The sequence below is a fragment of the Protopterus annectens genome, chromosome 13.part0, assembly GCF_019279795.1.
Source record: "Protopterus annectens isolate FY-2018-M chromosome 13.part0, PAN1.0, whole genome shotgun sequence".
In the NCBI taxonomy this organism is placed as follows: Eukaryota; Metazoa; Chordata; order Ceratodontiformes; family Protopteridae; genus Protopterus; species Protopterus annectens.
In genome coordinates, this window is record NC_056747.1 from 856,993,870 (window position 1) to 857,009,294 (window position 15,425).

The window sequence follows — 15,425 nt, forward strand, 5'->3', positions numbered from 1 at the left end:
TACTATATTTTCTTCTTCTTGAATGTTCCCTGCATTATGCAGGAAGAATCAACTACAACCTGTACCTTTAACTACTATAAGACATCCAAAACTATCTGCCATATATTTTTAAACCTTCTTTTAACCAAGATAACATTAAATAAGCAGTAAATCATGATAGAGTGTGAATATAATAAAGCTTTATGTATATCAAGGATTGTTTATGAAGCTGACCTTTTAGAGGAAAAAAATCTGAGAAAAAACCTTACCATTAACATACAGACAGTTAAAGCATCCTCAAGCAACATGTATTAAATAATATAATTGACAATTTTAATATCATTCTGTAATGTAAACAGTACTGTACTCGTATGTATTTTAGTGAAAAACTGTACCTTTCTGTGCAGTTCTCCACTATCCCTTTGTCAGTCTGAAGAAATGTTCTCCAAAGTTAGGAAAAGTACCATATGAGAGTACCAGGAAACTATAAACAGTCAATATTACTTCCTTCATTTTACTTTCCATAACCGGGCTGTACCCATATGCAATTCAGCCTGTCAGTGTTTTTACAGCCTGCCTACTACTCTGCCCAAACCCCTTAAAGCAGCCTAGTACAAACATCCTAGGTCTATTTTCCACAATGAAGATCTACTTCATTAACACATTTCTTAACTCTGCCACCATGTGAAACACAAATGGGGTTTTGACCAATCAATCCCTTCTTCTCTATTGGATATTTTGTGAATATTCACAATATACTTTTGGATTCCTGGTTATATGAACCTGCCCTATTGATTCCTAGCAATGCAATCACATAAAGTACACAGAGGTCTCCAATTTCCATTTTGTTTCTGTCTAATTTATAAATGTAGTAACTGAATGAATGTCATCATAGCACTCTATGCTGGAAATATTGTTCATTTCAATTTTTTTTTGCCTGAATGCTCTTAATTTTCATCACTATTTCTCAAACCCATTTTACATATACTAATATTTTAAAACTCTTCGGCCTTGAGGCAAAAAACGTTTACATTGCCTCAGGGAACATACAAAGTGATTTTCCTAATTAAACTGCTACCTTTATAAAATAGTTAAAAATATACAAACTTGAGCTGATATCCCTCAAATAGTTAAGTAAGTACAGGTCAACTGTTTCTCCTCTGAATGAATGTAGCACTCACTCAAGGGTCAGTGGCAGCCTCTGAAGTCCAGTCCACCTTGACCAGCACTCGCCCACCCCCCCACGTCTAACGTTAAGAAGCCCATACAAGCTTATACTTACAGCACATCACCTTAATTAAATCAGCCATTCTTACAGTCACATGGGGTGGCTTAGCTTAGAGCACAGAGATCTTTTACTGTACTGTGTTTTATGTTAAACCACAGAGTACTAGACTACATGCTAAACTGCAAAATATGCAAGAACCAGCTCAGGCAGCATTTCACAGGATAATGTACTGTTCACATGACTAGATGACATGATCAGCTGATAAAGTAATGAACTTCAGGTAAGATAACTGGTTCCCAGATAGAAACTGGGGAGGTAGAGGTATAGGTCTCAAAAAGAAAAGATGTTTAGTAATCAGCAACCAAATCACAGCTTGACTAAACAGTTAAAAAAATCATACTTTTTAAGTAAGATAAACTAATTCTCATAGAAGTCTGATGTAGCTGTTTAAGCCCTAGCAATCCATAGTTTCTAGGGATACTGTGGATAGAAGCCAGTTAGATACCATTCCCAGATATATTTTCCAGAATTTGCCGAATATAGTGAAATTATTATTTATGATGCTTGCAAGAAACATGAGTGAACAGGTGAGGCTATTACGATGTAATGATACCTTTAAAAATCTTGAGGATGGAACCCAGCTAAAAGTGTGACAGTAATGCAACTAACCAAATTATTGGTTATTATTATTGCATAACATTTATTAAAAAAATGTAACACAAACAAAAATATGAACATTTATATATATATGTACTGCACCTTCATTTTTGAATTATGTGCCATGTGAGGTATTTATGAAATGTCTCAGATCATAAAATCAGAAGGTAGTTGCACTTGCATGTGGTTCACCAGTCTAAATGAAATATCATTTGATAACAAACAAGGTGCTAACAAGGAAATCCTTTTTCTTATGAAGGGGCTCACAGAAACTGAGCTGCTTCTGCAGGGAATAAATCTGAAAGGCTACTTCTAATGAGCTTCCAAGTAACAAGTCAAATAAATAGTACACAGAGAGTATTATACCAAAGTAAGCTCCAACTATCAAGTGGTGCTTATCCTATCTATATTCTGGTCCTCTTATAATGGCAAGAGACACTTTTTACTAGGCATAATCTGAACAGTACCAAGAAGGTTTAAATGCCACTTCTGTTTTATTATGTACGAGTACACAAGTACACCAATTACTATGTTGTGACAATGCACCTTACAGCCTCATTCATCATAAACTATATATTTTTCTTAAGTGACACAGGGCACTGGTAATGTAATAAAGTGCAAAGCCAATACAGCCTATTTTCCACTGAACTCTATAGTCAGGGTTAAGGGAATGAAGGAGCAAATGAATCTATTTTTTCCATTATTTTTCTTGCCACACTGTCACTGACCTTAAGACCTTTCTACCCCTAGAGCTGTGATCCCCAGAAGTCACTTCCTGGCAAAGCCCCAGTGTGACCCACACAAGGAAGGACTCCCTACTGGGAGGGCACCTAGTATGGAGTTATCCATCTCCACATAAAGGCCAAAGGTTCTACAGGTTTGCCAGGCAAATGGAATGAGACAAGCCAGGTAGGGGCTGTCATACTGCAACCCATGGCATTTGTCTGTGCCGTAAGTCCATACCCCTTCATGCTGATGACATCATCAGGCTGGTTGGACAACTGGAAGTAGCTTAAGTGCATGTTCTGCACCCAGGCCCAATAGGGTGGCCCTCCCCCCTGCTCTGTACTATTGCCTTCCCTCTTCTGCCTGGAATCTTGTCTCCACGCTCCAGCAGCCACCAGAGAAGAAGAGGTACATCTGGCACGGACCCTCTCCCCAGGATAAGTATGCCCATCCTCCCAACCAACACTGTCAGTCACGTCAGCTGTTAATCACACTCGGGTCACCTGGGTCATAGTCTGGGCTTTATTCCTCTATACCACTAGGCTGGCTAAATGTCATCCAGTATTTTAATAATCTATGAATTGACTTTTCTTGAAGGTCCATGGTTCTGATCCTACGGCAGTTTCTATGCTTCAGATTGTCTGCTTTCTAAATTATTTCTCTGGAAATAATCTAAGGGAAAACACTATTTAATGTCAGTATGTCACTGTGAACTTCTAGATAAAGAAATTCTTTCTTTCAAAATTTTTACTACATACTTTTTCTACTGCATATCGCTTATACATTTTGCTGTTGCCACATTCTTTCCAGAGTGACTGCCAGTATCAGACTTTGCTCTGCTGTACAGCCTGTCTGCTTTAAACACAGTCACTCCTACCAAAGAAGATCAAATCGCAAAGTATGAACCAAGGACCTCGACAGCACTACTTGAGATGTCCTTTTAATCCCAGCACAGGCCTGCTAGGACTCTTTCCTCATTCTCTTTCTGTCTCTTTCCATTTGCCCTCTCACTGACTGATACGCTGATCTCTCGGTCACTTGACTTTCCACTCCAGTGGGTCCATATTACTAATAATACCTTCACCACGGCCAGTTTACCTCATGAAGGCAAGAGCACATCATTACAAAATAAACCCATAGGTTTGACAGTCTGGCAAATGCACGTCGTCTGTTATTTTTATGGCTTTGAGTCTTTATGAGCTGGAGAAGGCTGTTTAGCTATATCACTTTTTTTTAAATGTAAGTGTTAAAGTGAAGAAAGCAGCAGCACTGGGTTTTTTCTACATTTTGTTAGGGCTTGGTTTTCATCACAAGTTATACAGGTTGTTTTTAATCCCTTACTATGCCTAAATCAGTAATTTAGATCAGAACTGCATGACTGCATTTTTTGGGGGAGGAGGGAGGGAAAACATCAGCAGCATGAAAGGCATTAGATAGAATGCTATAACACAAGACACAGCTCCGTGCTATGAGCCTCAGCTGAACAGCACTGGGAAGGCAGTGGAATATGTAGGGCTGGAGAAACAGTCTATGCTACAGTCTTACACTACATGGCTGGAAAATGATACACAGACCTTAGGCAGAATTCTTATCATTTACCTATCAGCTTCAACTTTCAGATGCATCATAGAAACCTTCCTTGAAAATATCAGAGAGCAAATCAAAATGTGAACATTTCTTTATTATGCACTTATCTCTCTAATAACCAGGTAGATGGGCTACTCTGAAGATCCTTTTTTGCTATGACCTAGACCTATGAAATAGCTGAATGTATTACAGTAAAAGAGTACAATACATCACATTTTATTAAGTTACATGAACGTTAAGTTATAAGCAAATCTAAGGACAGAAACAAACTATGAAAATAATACATTTAAGTGCCATCAATTACTTTATTTGGAAATCTGCTGTACCAGTAAAGGAACCATAAACTAAATATATGTTTAACAGACAAAGAATTAAAACAAGGCATTTAGTTTCACAGATCAGTAGCATGCATACTTCTCAACCAGGAAACATCAAAAATCTGGACAAAGGCCCATGAAAAGTAGGTACAACTGGCCAAAAATTGGGGTGCAGATAAATTTGCATGCAGAATCATGTAACCTCACCCACTCCAATGGAATTATGGGATACAAACATGAAGATTGAAGTCAGTAAATAATATTTGAATTTCAGACTTCATATCCCTCAGAAAATACATAGTAATGCAAAACCTGTTATCCTAGCAACTGCCTGAGTTTACAGGAGCAGTGTTTAAAATTCATCCCTTTTTCCCAGTCCCACCATTATTTTTGGCTTTTCCAGATTTGTTGTTCTTAGAGATTGTGAGATATTGTGCCAAATTTCATATAAATATTACAGAAAACCACAATATTACTGCAGCTGAAACTCCTAAGCAGTAGATTTTTTATTTTAGTAACTCACAGCTGCAGCAGCCCACCCAGTACACAGGAAAAGAAAGAGGATTGCTACTGCTGGCTACATTCTACTAGCAATATGATGCTGGATAACAGTTTGTCCAAGCTGTCCAAGTTACTGCTCTTACAAAAAAAAAAAAAGTCCACAGGAAGGTCTCATCCTTTCCAACTTGTAAAATTACAGTAAACATTTAATCAAACCTACAGAGTTATAATTCCTAACTGGTACTGGTTTTATCTCAATCGACTGCAACAACCTGTCCTAAGAGGATGCTTTGTTTGCTTTCATGCTTGCTGACCCACCAAGATGCTTACAAAATGCATGACAGCCAAAAACAATACTATGCAGTTACTACTAACCAACTTTATCAAATTAATGCAAACTAAGTCTTTACCATTCCGACTAAAACAAAAAGAAGCTGTTATCTGTCCAATGGACATTTTCCAGTATTCTGCCTAGTGCCTACCTTTGCTTGACATGGCTGCCAACATTTTTTTTTACACACAGACCAAAGTACGTAAAATAAAATAAAAGAAAATGAAAATCTGTATTTAAAAGATAGATTACACTGCATAGCATTCATATCTAAAAAGAATACATTCACAGTGCTGGAAAAACAAAAAAACTGTGTCAGCCAAAAACAATGACCCACGTACAGCTAAACAAAGAAACTGAACTCTCTCTAGTCTGCTTCCCTATATTTAAACCATTCAAGCCTACAGAAAGGTGGCTTTTGTATTATTTTTCATATTGTGCATTTACAAGTAATGCAGAAGCAAAAGAACAAATAAATTCATAAAAAATACCATAGGTGATCCCCTAACTTTCCTATGCACAAGGCAGCAAAAAACCATGACTTCTGATAACCTCTTACCATTTTTATACAACAACCCATGTTACAAGCACTATAATCTACTCCAGTATTTGCATTAACTCAAAATTAGTACCTTGAACTGTGTAAGGACACCTGGCATTAGCTTGTGCCTCGCAAGACACCTGAGCCAACAAGCACTCTAGCAGAATGCTGCTTACACGTATTATGGGAGGAGCAGGAGATGCATATTTACATGCTGATTCAACAAAACCAACCTTCTCGAACAGGCTTAAAAAATGTGACTTGCTTGTTATTTCAGTCAGCATTCAAATGTAGATGGATAAAACAACATTGCTTATTAAACAAAACCATAAGAAACCAATATATAGCTCAGTTGCATTTTTGTGATAGAATACACTATATTATATGGTTAAACTGGCATAATTCAACACTCGCCCGCAGCCCCACACCTTTTCACAATGAAACTAAATGTACACTAATATATTCAGTGGTTTGGAGGATACAAGAAGAGATGCTCTGCTGTCCTATTTCAGTGCTTATGTTTACATCTTTTAAAGTCTGACGATTTATTATTTCAGTTTTTTTAGTAGTATTTCTTCAACCATTTAGTATGCTAACTCTGAAAACCCAGCACATTATTAACAGCTCAGCATTCAATCCATGACTAGCCCTTGAAATCAAAAAGTTTGTATTTCCATATCACAGCAAAAACACCAGACTTTCAATACAAACGATACACAACTATCATACTACTTCCCCTAAAATGTTACTATGCAATGAAAGACATGAAGAATAAAAATACCAAGTTTTGGAATTTATTGTCCAAACTGCTAGCTGAAACACAGCCCAAAACAATGCAAGTTTTTTTTACAACTTCGGACAGTGTCTTTAGACGTTCACAGCTTTTTCAGCCAATCTAATGGAAGTAAGTCAGCTGAATCACAGTATATGTTTTTTTTTTTGGGGGGGGGATAACACAGTCCCTTTTTCTGATGTATTATGCAAAGAACATTTGCAAAATACCTACTCATTTTGCAAAGTATAATTTCATTTCATAGGATGTACTCTTTGGAACACCAATCTGTAATTCCGCCAAGTATGAAACATTTCTATCCTGGTTGCGTACCCTCTCTCCTTGTCAAACCACCACCACACTTGTGTCCTGGTGAGCAGCAAACAACAACATAAAACAGGAGTGTCTTCATTACTTATGAATTAGGAAAGAATTCTCAAAGAAATGTGGAAGTCAGGGAAGAGGATGGGCATGAGAAAATATTACATCTTAATACAGTAGAAAGCACCTATGGCACTCGGAGAAGCTCAGGAAATCTGTAGATAAATGAAGAGACCATGGTGTGAAGTAAATGAAACTTTAATAATAAAATAAAACATAAAAAGTAAGAGCTTTCATTTTGTTTGATACAAAACTTCATCGGACATCAGTTTGGTTTACTTTACACTACAGTCAACCACAAGGATCGAGTTTAAGGCTTTACTAGGAATGTTCTCATTAAATAAATTGTTGAAACTGAGTGAGGACACAAATACCACCATGGCTGCCTGGATGATGGCCCCCTCAGGCTGACTCTCACCTAAACTCCAGGGAAAACCTAAGTGGCATAGGAACAAAATGGGCTCAAGATCAGTAAGAAGGGTGTTGGATGGCTAGCAGATATGAAAGGGAAAACATCCCACAGAATAAATAAATAAATAATACTCTAATGAAGCCCAAGAAAAAAACAATCAGATACCAAATCAAGGGAAACACTGAATTTTCTGAGGGAAAGTCTAAACTTTAACCAAAGTTTGGCAAATACATAGGATGAATAATCAAGAAGTAAATTTAGACAAACAGTACTGTACTTCTAAAAACAGCATTATTGGGGTAACTCCTCAGATACTCAGTACTGACAGGAAACCCAGATAACTTCTGTTGCATAACAAACATAGTAACATTTTTTTTTATGTGTTCTGTTTGAGCCAACGTGACTAAAGTCAACTTGATTCTCAGAATCTGAATTGAAGTTCTGCTAGGGATATTTTACTGAACAAGAAACAAAATCTGGAAATATATTAACTATTTATTGCATTTGAAAGATCCTCAAGTCCAAACAATTGTAGCTATTTATTTGTCTTTGTTGATTGGGAAAGTTCGACTGGGCAGAACCCATTTTCAGAGACGGCCCGGGGAGAAAAGTTGCATCATAGTACATTTATATTAACAATTGAAATTCAGACAGTTCTAAGAAAAAAAAAAACAGTTACATTTCTCATGAAAAAACAAACATAATTAAAAGACCGGCATATACTGGAACGTATTTACACCAACAGCTATAAATCTAGACAGTTTCTCCAGCTGTAAAATCTTGCAGGAGGTAAACAGATTGATACTGCATAAGGGAAACACTGTGGAAGTTTAGAGTTCTTACATTTCAGTAAAGAAAGGTTTGCAAGGAGGTCAAGATATGTAATGAAGTAAGTTATAAAACTATGTAGAAAGGGAGATTTTTGTATTGTATAGGTTTGTAAAAAGTTCACGAAGATATAATGAACTAAGCTATACAATTATATAGGAGGAGAGGGGAGATAGTAGTAGTGCATAAGAGGATAGCGGTAATAACATATGACTGAGAGAACATGGTATAGGACAAGCTCTATTTAGGTTTCCTGTTCCAAAATGATGTATCTAGAAGGTATACAGGGGATGCATGAGAGGGGTAGAGCAGTTGAGTGTTGTTTAAAATGGGGATGAAAAGGGATGTATTGATTCAAGTACAGAAGGAAAAGTTTTTAGGGGCATAATAATTCAAGTACAGGAGGGCAAAAAGTTAATTATAAGCAATAAGAAGTTTATGCTTTCACTAGAGGTCTCAAGGATAAAGCCACACCTTTTCTATGGGGGATAGTCTTTCAGTGAGCATACATATTGCCTGAACAGTGGGAAAGGATAAGTGAGAATCAGTCAACTTTGTTCTAAGGCAGGATCAAGCAGGTCTGCAAACAATAGAAGCAACAACAGACAAAACACCGACTTCAAAGCATTAGAAAAAATGCAGGGTAAACAAGTTGCACTTTCTAGCTGGATTCAGAGGTATACACTGATAAGCACTGCTAGTGTACGGATCCCTACCACTTCATCACACATGGCGTTACATAATGCATTTTTTTAACCAAATAAACTGAAAATGCATTTGATTGATTCAGAAAAGGGATTTCTTTGTGAAATCAAGCACCCCACACTTCCATGGAGGGACTCTGTGAATGCACCCCTACTCTTGTTATAACAAACTCTAGGATTGCTGCATTTTAGGGCTATTGAGGTACCCTGTTCAACTAACTAGTGTTTAATGATTCAGCTGAAAACATGTGAGTAAAACACTCAACTTCAGTCACATTGATAACTCCCCTGGTATGACATTAGAGACAGATTTTAGTAAACAGCCCAAAAATGAGATTACATTAATGTGTAAGAGTACACAGCAGTAAATATTAATGTTTAAATAAAATTAACTGCCCTGATAGAGATGTAGAACACATTAGGAAAAAATATTTATTTATTTATTGACATTTGTTGACCGGGAAAGTCCACTTGGCCATTGACCCATTTTCAGTGGAGGCCGGGGGAGAAAAGCTCCAGGTAATACATTCAGTATAAAACATTTAGTATAAAAACATTTTGATGTTTAAGAAATTACAAAAGTGTTTGCACATTATATACCATAGTGGTAGCACATTCAATATATCACATTTAAAGTGAACATACTAAGGACATTTAGAATTAAAAAAAAACATTTGTACCTTATATACCATAGTGGTAGTATATTTAATATAGTACATTTAGATGAACATATTTATAGTTCCATATTCAGGTAAAAAATTCTTGGGATTGGGTGCAAGAAAGAGAAAGTCAATCTGTAAAGGGGTAGAAATATATAGAGATAATTGAGTGTCACCTAGGGTATTTTAGCTAGAGGTAGGTAAAAGGGAGAAGAAAAGGCAGGAGAGGGTATCAATATTTAATGCGTTAAGTTGTGATTGTCACTTGGGATTGTTTAAGATGAGGTAGGGAGGCTATGGGGGTTTGATTGTTGTGCAGAGACAGGATAAATTATTTTGATAATGTAGTTTGAGTGATGATTTAAAGAGTTTTGAAGATTCCATTAGGTTTATGTGGGAGGGTAATGTGCTCCAAAGTTTCGCTATATTACAAGAGTATAGACTTTGTCCAGCTCTTTTGTTTGGTTTTATAACTTTTATTAGTTGTTTCTGGGAGGATCTAAGTGACCGAGTAGGAGTGTAGGTTTGTATGACTGAGTGGAGTGCTGGGCAGATGTGGGGTCTGAAAATTAGTGTATGTGCTAGTGTTAGTTGAGTATATGAAAGATGGCTCGAGAATTCTAGCCAGTTGAGTTCTGCAATTGCTTCACAGTGGTGTGTTCGGCTTGGTTTTCCTGAGGCAAATTTAGCTATTTTGTAATAGCAGGATTGCAGTTTATTCCTAAGGGATGAAAGTAGGTTTGTAAAGATGGCACTTCCATATAGAAGGGAAGGGAGTAAAAGGGTACTTGCGAGTTTAGCTTTGGTTTGCTTGTTGAGGTATAATTTGTGCCTATATAGTTTGCCTGTTTTGAAGTGTACTTTTTTATTATGTTATGTATATGTGGCTCAAAGGTCATTTTGTCATCTATTGTCATACCCAATAGTTTGGCAGTTTTAGTTATTTCTATTTCAGTTCCATCTTTAGAAAAAATCTTGAAGTCTAAGTTTGGTGGTTTGGAACTGAATAGGAGTAGTTTTGTTTTTTTGGTGTTTAGTAATAGTTGAGAATTATTTAACCAGGTTTCTATAGAAGGGAACGCTTTTTGGGTTATTTTGCGAAGGTCACGGAAGTTGTTGGTGGAAGATATAATTGTCGAATCATCAGCGTATTCGATCAAGTTTCCTAGTTGAGAGACTTTGTGAAGGTCGTTGATAAAAATATTAGAGTAGTGGCCCTAGAATGGAACCCTGTGGGACTCCTATGTTGTTTTTTTGATAGGTAGATTGTGCTTTTCCCATCCCAGGTACAAAGGAGGGTCCGGCAAGAAAAGAAACTATGAGCTTTATAAAAAGGCAACTGCATTTGCGTAGGTATTATTCTGATAGAGTCCAGGTAGACAAGGACAAAACCACTCAATAAATATATCATTGTTTTTTTCTTGGTGGTTTATTGGCTGGGCAAGTTTTGTTTTTGGACTTAAGAGTAGAATTTAAGCCAACCACTTGGACTGACAACATTGTACAGAGCAGCACAATGGGCAAATGTAACATTCCAACACAACAGCAGAAAACAGGCTACGTAAATTCTAAGCAAAACTTTTAGATGAAGAAAGTGATTATACTTAAACTACAGCAATAAATTACAACTGTTTGTCACAACTGGCTTTTCTATGGGGGGTAGCCTTTCAGTGAACACTCATATTTGCCTGAGTAGTGGGAGGTGAGAAGTAAGAACCAATTAACTGAGGTGGGCATCAGTCAGTAATCCTACCCCTCTTCCAGATGACTCCCCAAATGCTGGGTCTGCTGATTGAACTGTGGTCACCTATATCATAATCAAGGGCAAAATCTCACTGTAAATGGAGTTAGTAACAACAAAACTACTTCAGTGCAGTGGTAGGGTGGTCCTAAATGAAAGACCAGCACTGGTACAGTTTTTAGTAGAATTTAGAAAAAGAAGTTATGTACCTACCATAACGTTCCATGTTAGTTGTCTCCTCTCGGCTTCTTTCTTGCTGGTTGGGTTCGGAGCCGATCCTCGGCTCCGACTCGGCCATCTTCTAAAGCTCGAGAGCTGTTTACTGGCTCGAGGCCTCCCCATATCCCATGATGCCTGGCGCTAGATACCCAGATCTCGTTTGGTAAGTCCAAGTGCAGACATAAAAAGGAAAGAATCCTATCCTGTAATACATAAACCCTACCAAGAGACTACCAGGTAGACAGGAATAGCCAGGGAAGACTCAGCCAGTGAAAAACCATACAGAACTCTTCTCGGTCTACTAGGATAGGGGGATGGAGGGTGGGACGCAACAAAGAAGGTGAGAGGAGACAACCAACATGGAACGTTATGGTAGGTACATAACTTCTTTATGTTAAGTTGCCTATCTCGCCTTCATTCTTGCTGGTTGGGACAGCGTCCCTAGCACCTAAAATCCTGGGTGGCTCATTGGAACAAACGCTTCAGAACAGCGGAACCAAAATCAGCTCTGCCCCTGGAAACCACGTCCAACTTATAATGTGAAATGAAAGTATGAGGGTTGGTCCACATGGCCGCTGCACAAATGGATTCCATGGGCAACCTAGCCTGAAAAGCCACAGAAGTGGCTAAATCTCTGGTGGAGTGACCTTTTGGTTTAACAGGCAATTCTTTTTTATTTAGCTGATAGATAAATGTGATGATAGAAGTTAACCACCTGGATAAGGTTATGTTTGAGACTGGTAGACCTTGTTTGCCCTCAGCATAAGAAAGGAAAAGCTGGTCCGATTTTCTGATGTCCTTAGTCCTATGCAAATAAAAGCGCAGTTGCCTGTGAACATCTAACTGGTGCAACTTATATTCCGCCCTGTTGGAGTGGTTGGGAAAAAACACAGGAAGGTCAATGGACTGATTCAAGTTATTCCCAGAAGAGACCTTGGGAAGGAAGGATTAGTCCTGAGAGCAACCCTGTCATTGTGGAACACTAGGTACGGAGGACGGATACAAAGAGCCTGGAGTTCCGAAACTCTTCTGGCTGAAGTAATCGCTACCAGAAAGAGGGTTTTCCAAGATAAAAACTTCAAAGAACAAGAAGCTGCAGGTTCGAAGGGGGGAAAAACTAGAGAAGCTAGAATCAAATTTAGATCCCACGGAGGTGGAGGATCTCTCAGTGGGGGCCTGAGCAGAGTGGTCCCTTTGAGGAAAGCTTTGCAAAGCTTATGAGACATTATATTACTTCCCGACAGGCCAACGTGAAAATTTGAAATTGCAGCTAACTGAACTCTAATTGTAGCGGAAGCGGACCCAGCATGAAAGAGTTCCGCAAGAAATTCCAATATGTGGTGTACAGGGGCTGAAAAGGGGTCTATACTCTTACCCTCTGCCCAGGACAAAAAACGTTTCCACTTACTAGCGTAAGTTTTTCTAGTGGTAGACTTGTGCGATGATAAAATGATTTCACGCACAGAGTGGGAGATATCAGGAAGCCTGGCTAAGGTTGGAAGTGGAGCAACCAAGCAGTGAGCTGGAGAGATTGTAGGAAATGGTGCAGCCTGCCCGATTGATGGATCAGAAGGTCTGGAACTGGGTCCAGAATCCAAGGCTGCTCGAGAGGATGATGATGCAGGAACGGGAACCATATTTGTCGAGGCCAGTAAGGAGCAATGAAGATCATTTTGCAGCCCAATACAGTAGCTTTCTGTATCAGCTTGAGGATTATGGGAAAGGGAGGGAATGCATACAGAAGTCCCTGAGGCCAATCGTGGACTACAGCGTCTCTGGGGGAATGTCCTGGAAGTGGAAGGAGAGAGAAGAAATTGCTGCACTTGCTGTTGAAGGGGGTGGCAAGGCTGTCCCCATTTGCGGAAGATTTGGTCCGTCACTACCTGATTCAGAGACCACTCATGAGGCATGAGAATTGCTCTGCTCAGCCTTTCTGCTATGACGTTGGATCTCCCAGGGATGTGCACTGCGGTCAGAAACCGTTGAGAAGAGATTGCCCACTGCTAGAGTCTGAGTGCTTCTCGACATAGGGGGTAGGACCTGGTTCCGCCTTGCTTGTTGATGTACCACATGACTGACATATTGTCCGTTTGAATTGCAATGGTCCCAGTAGGAAGAGAGTCCTGAAGAGCTTGCAACGCTAAAAGCACGGCCCTCATCTCCTAGACGTTTATGTGCAGATGGTACTCTTGAGGTTGCCAGGTGCCCTGGACTGTTCTGCCATGATAATGCCCCCCCCACCTGATCAGGGAGGCATCTGTGGTCACCGTAGCAACTGGAGGGGGAAGTACAAATGGTCTGCCCTGGGGCACTGATGTGGAGACCATCCTACATGCAAGGTGCTTTTTGCATGCTTCTGTGATAATAATCATGTGAGACATGGGAAGCTGCTGGAAGGACCATTGGGTAAAAAGGAGCCACTGGAGGATCCTCATGTGAAAACGAGCCAGAGGGACAAGTATGATCGCTGCTGCCATGAGACCCAGGGTTTGGAGGACGAACCTGGCTTGAATTCTCTTGCATCCTAACAAGACCTGCACCTGTCGGCGAATGACTAACACCCTGTCTGGTGGAAGGCTGGCTGACCTGTCTTTTGTATTTAAATTTGCGCCTAAAAAGGAGATAGACTGACAGGGCAACAATGCAGATTTTTCGAAATTTATTGTGATACCTAGTCTGGAGCAAGTCTGGATTGTGTAGTCTCTGGCTCGCAGAAGGTGATGCCTGGTGGTAGCAGTGAGGAGCCAGTCGTCTAGATATGGAAACACCTGGAATCCTTGCCGTCTCAGGTGAGTGGTAACTACTGCCATACATTTGATGAACACCCTGGGGGGCTATGGTGAGACCAAAGGGCAGAGCTCTGAACTGATAATGGCTGGCTCCCAGCCAGAAGCGGAGGAATCTTCTGGAGCGCCTGTCCATTTTGATGTGGTAGTACGCATCCTGAAGATCTATGGAGCACATCCAATTGTCCTGACCCAGAAAGGGTAAAATGGACTGTAGCATGACCATCCGAAACTTCGTTCTTTGAACAGACCTGTTTGGTCTGCTGAGATCCAGAATGGGTCTCCAGTCCCCTGTCTTTTTTGGTACCAAAAAGAACCTTGAGTAAATTCCGGATCCTTGATGGTCTGCTGGGACTTGCTGGATGGCCTTTTTTCTTAGCAGTTTTGAAACTTCTTGAACTGCTTGATCCCTTAGATTGGGTGGAACATCTGGAAGGGACTTGTTTAACAACAAGGGAGTGTGAACAAAGGGAATTCTGTAGCCTCCAGATATAACAGACTGTACCCATTTGTCTTGTGTTATGTCTTACCAGGCTCTTGGGTACAGCGATAATCTTCCCCCGACTGCCTCCAGAGGTGGGCAGCCGGGCAACCCTTCAGGGATGCTGGAAGGGCTTGTCGGAGAAGGATTCTCTGCTGCCCTGGTTTTGCGGACCCCCTCTGCCACGAGGGCGGCGTCTGTTATTGTTCCCTCTTCTGCACCTGGATGGGAACTCACACGTGTGTCTGGCAAGGCTCCCTGGGATTTCCGAAACCACATCTTTCCACTCTTCTGACCCTTGGGATATGGTCTGGAAGGAGTGGAAAAACAGACTCCCACAGCAGAGAGAGTCTTGCCTTCCTGCTCACACCTGGTAAGGGTGTCCTTCACCTGTGATCCAAAGAGAGAGGAACCATCAAAGGGGTTGTTGGTGAAAGACGCTCTGAAAAGTTCCGCAAAGTTACAAAGCCGCATCCAAGCGTGCCTCCTTAGGGCGACGCCTGTGCCTGCGTCTCTACTCGCACCATCGGCTGCATAAGAAATGAGCCTCATGGAGGACTTCACCACTGAATTAA

At 39.9% G+C, this 15,425-nt stretch overlaps 1 protein-coding gene across 6 annotated transcripts in view; it reads right to left on the reverse strand.

Moving 5' to 3' along the window:
* Nucleotides 1-15,425, reverse strand: part of ACACA (acetyl-CoA carboxylase alpha) — a 2,143,878-nt gene that overhangs the window by 543,555 nt on the left and 1,584,898 nt on the right. The window lies entirely within an intron of this gene.